At 52.3% G+C, this 10,587-nt stretch overlaps 1 protein-coding gene across 8 annotated transcripts in view; it reads right to left on the bottom strand.

Moving 5' to 3' along the window:
* The window catches only part of TENM4 (teneurin transmembrane protein 4), a 741,722-nt gene extending 732,889 nt beyond the window's left edge, over positions 1-8,833 (bottom strand). For 3 of the 8 annotated variants that reach the window (XM_067750501.1, XM_067750500.1, XM_067750498.1), the window contains exon 1: positions 6,628-7,177. The gene's annotated coding sequence lies outside the window, so the exon portion shown is untranslated. Of the gene's footprint in view, positions 1-2,310; positions 2,355-6,627; positions 7,179-8,218 lie in introns of those variants that run through there. The other 5 variants (XM_067750497.1, XM_067750495.1, XM_067750499.1 and 2 more) reach the window with 3 other exon arrangements.
* Positions 8,834-10,587: the final 1,754 nt, after the last annotated feature.

A 10,587-nucleotide genomic window follows, 5' to 3' on the forward strand; every position in this document is an offset into this window, starting at 1 on the left:
GTCACCTACCTCTATCACCCTTCCTGAAAGGCAAGAGTTTGCTTCTTCTACCCTTATCGCTGTGTGTCCGTTTGTTCTCTCAGATGCAGGGTTAATGCTATTTATCTGCTGTGTGGGGGTGATGTGAAGATCAGCTAATTAATGTGTGCAAAGAGCTGCACTGCTGACTGGTTCTCAGAATAACTGCACGTTAATAAAACGTTTCAATGACCAATACTCATCCAGAGGCCAAAGCAGGGCTGGGTTTATTTAGTAAAAGGCTGGTTTCTCTGACTCATCCTGAACCAGATCCTTCCACTGTGGCTCTCATCAGTGCAAAGTCCTTTTATTTGAAAGATTTCACCAATCGGAAGATACTGAAATTTACCTTCACCATGGTTTTGATGTCACAGTTTGATGAATAAATTAATAATACAAACAAGACTGGGGAGGGCGGATATTTAACCAACTTGAACAAATTGCTTTTAAGCTCTTAAGCGCTTTAATTGCTTGCATGATAATGAGGCGAATTTTTAAATGTCTTGATTCACTCTTAGGTAGGCCCAGTAAAAGCACCTCTAAAGGGAAACACTTTGCTAAGCACTCCGTTTTAATCATGTGGCATTCTAGAAAGTTACAAAGTTGCCACGCTAAGAAAAATAAGGTTTGCGGGCCAAGAAGTGTACGATCAAATGCTGGGCCTTGGTGTGTGCCCCTGGGGTGTGCCCCTGGGCGGATGGCTTGACTTTCGGAGCTTGTCTCCCCATCCAGAACATGGCCCGGAACAGCAGCTACCTGACACACAGAAGGCACTCTGTTTTGCTCCTGCCCCATCCTTCCACTTCCTGGACAACCACGGGATGAGAGGATTGACAATGTCCCTGCCCACCCTGCCTGGGGAAATGAAGATGCCAATTCTCAAAGCCCCAAAGGCAAGAACGAACACATCCTTTACAACACCAAACTATAAATATAAGACCGTTCCCCCTGACATCTGGAGGTCACTATTATTACTTTCTGTAATAATGTCAGAGTAGGAAGCAGCTTGAAACCTTGCTACTCCAAGCTGGACTATGGACCAGCAGCAAAGCATCCCCTGGGAGCTTGTCAGAAATGCAGATTCTTGGGCCCCAAGAATCTTCAGACCTACTACAGACCTACTGAATTAGAACCTGCATTGTAACAAGATTCTTGGGTAAGGTGTGTTCATATTAAAGTTTGAGAAGCACTACCTAATAAAACATCAAATCTACTCTCCTCTCCCTACCTAATTTTCTAGAGAGGGAAACTGATTCCAGGAATGGGCAAGTGTTTTACCGGAGCCATAAGTATTAGCTCCAACTCTTTGGTTTGACTTTCAAAGAGTTCAAAGACCAGACTTTTAGAAATCAACAATCATTCCACAGCGAGAAAATGGGGTCTTTATGAGACAAACATCCTTAAAACCTAGGGTTCTTGACAATTATAATGAATACTCAATTGCATCTGATATGCTTTCCCTACCGTGGGCCCAGGCCACAGGGCTACTGCCATCCATTGGCAAAGCAAATGCAGGACTCAGGGGACAGGGACGAGGGGACACGGAACACCTGCTCTTGAGATCCTGCTACATTGATGTCCTGTTTCCTTTTTGTTTTCCAAATGAAAGAAAAGCCCCGATTTGAGGTTTGGAATGTGACAAAGAACAAAAATATTCTCTCACCTTCCCTAGTGAAACTGGAGTGGAATCAGTATCAAGGCAGCATGTAAAAACACTTGTCAGAATTCAGAGTCTGTGACCAGCAAAGTGGGTTTCCTTTATGGTGACCACACCATCAAACAATGCTGAGGTGTCCTCTCCATCCTATCTAAAGGAACTCCTGATGTCTCCTGCTGAGCCTGGGGACACCTTGGTAATGGGAGGACAGGACTTCCCCCACTGGCTGCAGGGAACCCTTTGTCAGATGACGGGTCATCTAACCACAGGGAACAAATCTTTTCTGGGTCACAGAAATCTGACACGTGAAAGAGGAAGGCTGACAAACACACCCTCAGATTGAACTGGCCCAGGCAAGGATGGGACAAGAGTAGAGCCCAATTACTACCACTTTGGAAACAGCAATATAGGCTTTTTTTTTTTTTTTTTTTTGTGCCCAGGGATAATGAAGTGAGACATTTAGGCTGACTTTCCCAATAAATGCTGTGCAGGGTAGGGTGGGGTTAGGAGGGTGGATAAGCTTACTGTGGGGTGGCTTCCTTACTAAGCTTTTCTAAGGCTTCTGAACCAAAAAAAAAAAAAAAAAAGAAAGAAAAGAAAGGCAGGGGGGAATCCAAATGCAAAGACACACTCACTTCTCTGAGGAACTGTTTGTCATTCACCAGGGAGCCAGCCCCACCTACAATACAGAGACACATATTTACATATTTCAACTCCATTGCTGGCTGAAGGGCTACAGAGAGTGAAGACTCATTCGAAGAAAAATGTTCTTGGAAAAAAGATTTGCCTAACAGTTTAGCAGAACAGCTCAAAGTTATGCAAATCCCCTGCTTGAGGTTTGTTTATCACCCCTACCTTCCTCTACTACCTAAGCTCCCAAGAGGGACTGCAAAGTAAGCTGTCATAGGCTGGTTAAAAAAATGAAGTAGAAATCACAGTAGACCCTACTGCTTCTCATGTGTGACAGAAGTCTCACCATGGCATATGCCTCTGACCCTACAATCCCACTTTCTAGGGATTTATCTTAAGGAAATACTAAAATTACACAGTGTGTACAAGAATAATTACTGCTGCTTTGTGATAATAACAAAAAAACTAAAAATAAACGAAAAGTCAAAATTTGGGTACTGTTCAACTAAATTATGCCATGTTAAAGCACTGGGGTTCTACGTAGACATTAAAAATGTTGCCATTGGGGGAAAAGTTATAACATGGAAAGCTTTATCATTAAAGGAAAATAAACATTCAAAATATTGTAACTATGATCTCACTTTTTTCTACAGTCAGAAAGAGAAGGTACAACCCAAAATGTGGTGAAACATTTTCTTTTTGCTTTTCTCTATATTGTCTTACTTTGCTACAGTGAACATGTATTGCTTTGGTAATTAGAATAAAGACAATAAAAGTCAGGAAAATAACTGTGACAAAGTAAAAATATATAACCTACAGAGGACTAAGCCTCTACATTTACAGTTTCATTAGAAGCCTTCCTTATGGAAAACTATAAATTCAGGGATCCACGCATGCTTGGTTCCCTGGGAACTGGGGCATGTGTCACTTTCAAAGTGGCCCCCATAGGGGTCTGTCAGCGCAAAGTAAAGATGGAGCGATTTAGTTTTCAGTTACAATAAGCCAGGCTGATAGACCATGTAAGAACGCAGGTTAAAAAAAAAAAAAATTGGCCCTGAAATTGACGTTGATTTACCCTGCTAGGCTCTTGGAATCAAACCTGCAAGGAAGTGATTTAAATCCCATTGTTCTTATGTTTTATGTTTTACATTTCTGGACGTGGGAGAATGTATTGGGACAGGAACAGCAGGAGGGTTGGGGTCCAGGTAGAGCAGCCGTTCATTAGAACTATACCGGCAGCTAAGTACCCAGGTGAGGATTGTACTGTGCGCTTAGTAGGTTTCATTTTCCTTCAAACTATGACATTTAAAGAGTGAGCAGGCATCTCAAACTGAGTCCCTTGCTTGTGTTGCCCAACAGTATCTTGAATTCTTAATCACCTTCTTTCCCATATTTGTAATTTTTGATCTGGAAATATCAGGTTACGCAACATGCCAACCTGCACAACGATGTAATTCTGTCAGAAAAAAAAGGACTCAATGAGGGAGAAATTCTAACAAAACTGGAAATGACTTTTCTAAGAGAAGAGAAGATATTTTGGTTTCAAGCATTTGAGCTGTTTTTAAATAGACTGTGGATGCAATATTGCTGGTTCTTCTGGGGCTGTTGAGTTCCCTGCCCATTCCCCACCCTCAAATGCACAATGTTCCAAAGGGATGAAGGAGGTGGGAGGGAATGACCATCTGTGAATGGCCTGCAGCATGTCAGAGGTTTTATGGACCTTAATCCTTACAGTGTTGTAAACCAGACAATATCTTCCTATTTTACAAGCAAGAGAACTGAAGTTCCAAAGGTAATTTGCCTAAGGCCACAGAGTCATGACTCCCCTACAGAAAATTAAGGGGTTAAAGTCACATCCTATCAATTTACTGCCACAAAACCAGAGAGGGTTGAGGAGATTCTACGACCTAGAGTCAGATCTATTGGAAGAGAGCCTTTGGAGACCCGAATCACCCACCCTTACAATACCCAGCCTTCTACTGCAACACTCGTTCCTACGGAGTTCACTACCTCGTATTCCAGGTCGTTCCATTCGCTTCTAGAACTGTCTTCTGATGGTTCTTTTTAAGGCTGAGCCTTGATTCTGCCCCCTGGGCCCCCGCACTGAGCAAGGCTGATCCCATTTCCCCCACAGTCCATCAGGGTGATTCACTGGCCTACTGCCCCCATTCCACCCCCCTTCCGCCCCAAAAGAGAGGCCTCGATACTAGCAGGCTGACAGATGAATCCAAGAGACCTCTCTAGAAAACTGAACCTCTCCGTCCCTGACAAATTCCCCACCACAGAAGATGGCGAACTCACACACCAACCTGCACACTGCCCCCACTCAAAGACACGTGGTGGGAACAAAACCTTCCCTGAATTAGTCCCCTAAAACTACATGAACGTCTCCATCCTAAGTCCTGAAGAACGTGGGGACGTCCAAATCTCCAAACATTCGCAAAGCAGGGCCGAGAGGAGACACACATTCACCTCAGGGAAGTCAGCTCCGACTGGTCCAATTCCACCAGGTGAAAGGACTTCCCATCCTCACCGTCACCAGAGAAAACAGATTGCTTCTCAACGCGCCCTTCTAACGCCTACAAAGAGAGGAATCTCCTTTGCCAGATGACTGGCCTCGCCGCGCACCTCCCCTCCCAGGCGCGCGCGCGAACACACACTCGAGCGCGCGCGCGCTTCCACTGCCACCACCTGTGAAAACATCTCTTGTAACTTTGGCGAAGAGAGCTCCCGGCAAAGCTGAGCGGCAGGGCGCCGGGAGCGCGCCGGCGTGGTGAGGGTGGAGGGCCGGGCGAGGAAAGGGGAGGGACGCGCCGCCTGCACTCCGCGCCGCGGGCTGGAACTTGGCCTGGAACGCGGCGGTCTCGGCTCGGGTTTCCCGCCCCGGCCCCGCCCACCCAGCGGCCCAGCTCGCGCGGACTGCGGCTCGGCTCGCTGAGGAGCCTCAAGCCGGGGAGCACGGGCAGGCGTCTGGGGGAGCGCGACTGGGCCTCGACCCGCGCAGCCCACCGTGGACCCCCGGAGGCTGCCTGAGGGCGGCGGGGAGGAGGGTAGCGCGGGGCCAGCCCCGAGGCGAGGGGCGGGAGTGCGCCGCCCCTGAGCGCAGGGAAACAGGTTGCTGCGGAGCCCCATACCCTCCCCGCGGCCGCCCCGCCGCGACCCGATTCCCGTCCTGCCCCGGGAGCGAACCCAGCCCCTCCAGGGCGCCCTCCACCTTCCCGGACCCCCGCGGCCCGGCCCCAGCCCGGCAGGCAGCCGGGTTAAAGGCGCCTTCAGCAAGGTCAAGGCGAGGCCGGCCGGCACCTGGGGATTTTTCCCAGCCGAGCAAGAGCTTTGCAATCGCATTGTTAAGGATCCTGGCAGTGGCAGGAAATCCGAACGGCCCCACAGGTCTGCGGGAGGGAGGATTTATTTTACAGCGCGGAACACACTCAGACAGACCCGAGATTTCGGCGGGGGGCGGGGGGCAGGGGATCCGAGGTTTCCGGAAGATGGAATGTGGCAAAAACAAAAATTCCCCACCCGTGCACGCCCCCACCCCCCGCCTGCGGGAGGAGGGAGCTCAGGGCCACTGTGCCCCTGGCTTCAGCGATCTGCAGGGCACTGGCAGGTCTGGGGCTGCTTATCCCGCTATGGGCGAAAAATAAGATTTAAAAACACTCTACTATGGTTTCTCTATCAAAGACCATCAATGTGCTGCAGGCGGCAAAGGGCAGCAGCGAGATGTGGAGAATAAACAAAACAGAAGCAAATTGCTGTCCGCGTAGCAGAGAAGCGAGGGGGACGGAAGCCATACTCGGCACCCGTCCCCATTCCATCAAAGCCGGCCTAGCCCAGGAAACCAGGAATAGGTACCCGGTGGTGGCGGGCTCTGGCAGAGGCCAGCACTCTCCCTCCGAACCCCGCGCCAGAGTGGGCCTGCATTGCTGGGATGCTTGGCATCTCGGGGGGCGCGGGGGACCAGGCATAGCGGGCAGGTTTCTAAACATGAAGGGAACTGCGTGTGGCAGATGGGGAGGAGGCGCTCGGAGAAGCAGAGAAAAGGGCCTTTGGGGTTCCCCAGGACACAAAGCCAGTTTCCTCATACAGCATTCCCTGGAAGGCCTCCCAACACCCCCAAGGGGAGGCTTGGGCCCTATAAACTCAATGGAGCCTGAGTTCTGACCGGCTTTTTCTCTCTGATCAATCCCAGATCCTTTTCCCAGTCCCTGCCTCGATCTCCGGTCCTTTAGGGACAGCAGCATCGGCACCCAACGCCCGTGGCAGGAGTGGCGAGGCGGCTCCCTTGTCTGGTCCCGGGATAGGAGCGCCCCGGTACTTACATTCCTCAAGCAGGCAAACTTTCGGGCTTGTCTTTCGCGAACAGGGGGCTCGCATCACGGTTCCCGGTAATCACTGAGGCAGTTTATGTAATTGCCCGCGATGCCATTTGGCAGATCTCCCGGCGTGCGCGGCCGCACAGCTCAGCACATGAGCACCCTTTCAGCCCGGCGCTCGAATCCCGAGTGTGCCCCGCAGCCGCCTTCCAAAAGTAGCGCAGCGATCTCGTGGTCTAGTCAAATACCAAGACTGCAAGCAGGACCCGGCAAAACCCAGGCTGTCTCTCCGCGCCGCTTTCGCCGCATTGGTGGCTTACAGATAGCTGCATCTCTACAAACCTCGCCAGGGCTGGTGGTAGGAGGGGGTGAGGGACCGGGCGGGGGATTGCCGCGATTCTGAAGAGGGATCCGTAAGCCACCTGAGTAATAATACCCTCGTCCACATGGACCAGGGTGCACAAATCACTTTAACGTCTCGCCCTGAAAGGGGAGCCAGTTTCCAAAGTTAGAGACCACGCAGTTGAATTTCCAGTACTTTCAAACCTCGCCTAGGCGTAGGCAGGGCTGAGAAGGGAGGGCAGCGGCCAGCAAAGCCCACCCTACTGCCCAGCTAACGAGGACTCACCAGTTGAACCTCCCCTCGCCCCAGTAGTTGACTGTGATTCCCTGGTTGCGTGTACACACACACACACACACACACACACACACACACACACACACACACACACACACACACTCTCCTCGAGACCACCTTCCCGTCTGCTCCTCCAGTATAAAAACTGCATATTTAAATCGCGAAGAAAATGACTAAGGAGCTCGGTGATCACATTTCATTCCAGAGCACATTTCCCCGAAGCTGGGGGTAAAAGCGATCTCTCTCTCTCCCTCTCTCTCCCTCTCTCTCTCTCTCTCTCTCTCTCTCTCTCACACACACACACACACACGAGCGTTCCGCGTGTCCACCCGGCGGCTGCAGCCTCAACTCGCTCCGAGGGTAAGGTGGACACCGCGGCAGGCTAGGAGAGAGGAGCGCCGCGCCGGCTGCAGAGGGCGCGAGGCTGGGGTCGCTTCTCCCAGTTCTTCCCTCCAACCGCAGCGCGTGCGGGGCCGCCGCAGCCGGCGCTTGCCCCTCAAGGCAGGCTGCAGCCCCGGAGCCCGGCGCCGCCTCGCGGGCTCCTCCAGCGCCCGCCGAGGCCCTGGGGCGGGCGGTTCTGCAGAGTGGCTGCGGGCGCTGGGGCCAGGGTGGGGAAGGGGATCCGGGCGAGGCCGACGAACCTCGGCCCGCGCCCACCTCCCTGCTCTCCCCTAGCCCTGGCTCCCAGGCTCCAGTCCGCGGCAAGCTTCGGGGGCTGCGCGGTAGAGGCTCGGGGCTCCAGACCGACTCGCCTCACCGGCAACCCGCGCCCCTGCCGTCCCCCCTGCCTCCCCCGGTGCGGGCCGGGGGAGCGGGCGAGCCTCTCCCGGAACCCTGGGCATCCTCGCGAGCTGCTCCGACCCTGCCCCAGCTAACGAGCGCAGAGAGTATTGAGAGCGGGCGAGGCGCCGCCGCGGTCCCCAAAGGCGCTTTTCCGTAGAACGGATCGCGCCGCCTTACCGTGGCTGTAGGCTGCCACCGCCGGAGAAGCGGGGAGGAGGGCGGCAGAGAGGCAAGGCGCCGCGCCGGTGGCTCCTCTCGCTCTCGGCGGCGAGGCTCCTCGGCTCCGCGTGCCCGAGCAGGACGCCCAGGAAGGAGCAGGTCCCGGCTCTGCGCTCAGCTCCAGCGAGACCAACAATAGCTCCCGCAGGGAGCGAAGCCCCAGCAAGTCTCCAGCCCCGCGCGCACTCCTGGCTCCGGCTCCCGGCCGCTCCCGGCCGGCGTCCCTACCAGCACTGCTGCCCCACATGAAACAGCTGCAATCCCGAGGCTTCTGGGGGGTTGGGGCGGGTGTGTGCGCGCGCGCGTGTGTGAGTGTGTGTGTGTTTAATAGCTTCCCTCCTCTTCTTCCCCTCCCTGCCTGCTCGCCTGCCTGCCTCCGTCCCCAACCCTCGCTCTCTACACACAGACGGAGAGGGCGAGCGAGACACACACCACACACACTCACACACACACGTACACGCACACGCAGGTTACATGAATGGGAGGCTGGAGCCAATCCTAGGAGGCTGGGCGAGCCGCGGCTCACAGACGAAGGGAGCAGGACCGCACCACTGCACCGGGGGGCGCCACGCAGGTGATGCGCGTCCTCCCGGGGCCACTCACCCGCCTCTCGGCCAGCCCAGTCTGTCTGTTCTTTCTGACGTCTTCCCCTCTCCCCTTCACTCTTTTCTCTCCGCTTCGTTCTCCGTCTTCTCTCCTTCCTATTTCCTTTTCGTTCTCGAATTCTCCGAGTTCTCTCAGTTCACTTTCTCGGTCTCCTCTTTACTTTCACCGTCCTCGCTTGCTCTCTCGCCCCCTTTCTCAAACTTTCTCCTCCCTTGTCCCAACTTTTCTCGACTTCTTCTCCTCTTGCCCTTTGTTCTATTTCCTCCCGCTTTGGCCTTCTCCCCCGTCTCTCTGCAGTGTTTTCTGGTCTCCTTTCCTTCCCCCCATCGCCTGTCCCTGGGTCTCTCTTGGGCGCGTGGCCCCGCTCCCAGCCGACTCCCTGTTGTGATTTCACGCCCGCAACACTTTTGCAGGGACGTCTCTCTCGCCCTTGCTGCTTCAGCACAGCCAGAGGTAATAAAAAGCTGAGAACTAGAGTTCCTTCCTCAGGCACGCAAGACGCCCAAAGAAAGGCCCTCCTTCTTCGGACAACTTCCCCAGAGCCATGGCAACAGCTACTGACTCGCGATAACAATCATTTAAAGAATAACTGCAGTGAATGTGGTCCAAGAGGTTTCTGTCCTTCGCCTGTCTAGATCGTGATCGCCAGCACAATGCAAGAGAAGGGCATTTTTATATGATGGGAGAGGCAGCTTGGTGCAGTGGCAACTTGCTGGGGCTTAGGAAAGAAATTCCCACCCCAGCCCTGCTGCATGCTAACTGTATGACTTCGTGCAGGCCATTACTCTTTATCCAGCCTCAGTCTTCTCATCTGTAAAATGGATGGTTATGGTGAGGATTAAAAGAGAGAACAAAGGAAAGAAAGCTCTGGACATACAGGAGATACTCCATTAATGTTAGTTTCCTTCCCTCCCATCCCTTTTTAAAACTCCCTTCATGATCTTCCGCTACATTATATCTCCATGATCTCCAGCGCTTAATGAAGGAGGAAGTGTGACAATGCTAATGTCATAAAAATGTGAAACAAGGTCGAGGATATTTTAAAATCTGGATTGTGTGGTCAGGATACTGTCTAGCCAGTAGCCATCCACTGATTACAGAGGCATCAGAGATTACAGTATAAACTTGGGGAGCTGGAACACCCTTTCAACATCTAACTGAGGCTTTCCAGAAAGTCAGGGATGAGGGGAGGAATGGGTGAGAGATTTCCACACACTTTGTTCAGTCTGTTTTTAAAATGTTCATGATCACTGAACACTGACCAGTGACAAAGCCTCTGAGACTAACTGAAATGTCGAGTCTCTGCCTTTGGATAATATTTATCAACTTGGTGTCCTCACTGCAGACATCAAATGCTGGGGATAAGCTGGGATTGGCAGTCAGATTCGGTCCTTTGACAAAAATCTGTTGACCACTTACTCTGTGGTTGGCACTCTGACTGGCTCTTGGCATCCAGTAGGGAGGCAAATGGGCCCTGCCTTGGTGAGTATACAGTGCAGTAGACATGTGTGACAAAGGTGTAATAGGAAAATGAGTCACATAGACCTTGAGAAATGCCACTTGTTTGATGGACAAAAATCTTTCAAAATATGAGGTCCATGGAGCAGTAGGGGGTGGAATAAAGGGATCCTTGAGAGTGAAAATTTTGGAATTCATTTTCCATTCTGTGCACCTCATTTGACCAATGAGAAAGCAGAGGCCCAAATGATAAAAGTAGTAGA

Source organism: Pseudorca crassidens, chromosome 9, assembly GCF_039906515.1.
Source record: "Pseudorca crassidens isolate mPseCra1 chromosome 9, mPseCra1.hap1, whole genome shotgun sequence".
Classification (NCBI taxonomy): domain Eukaryota; kingdom Metazoa; phylum Chordata; class Mammalia; order Artiodactyla; family Delphinidae; genus Pseudorca; species Pseudorca crassidens.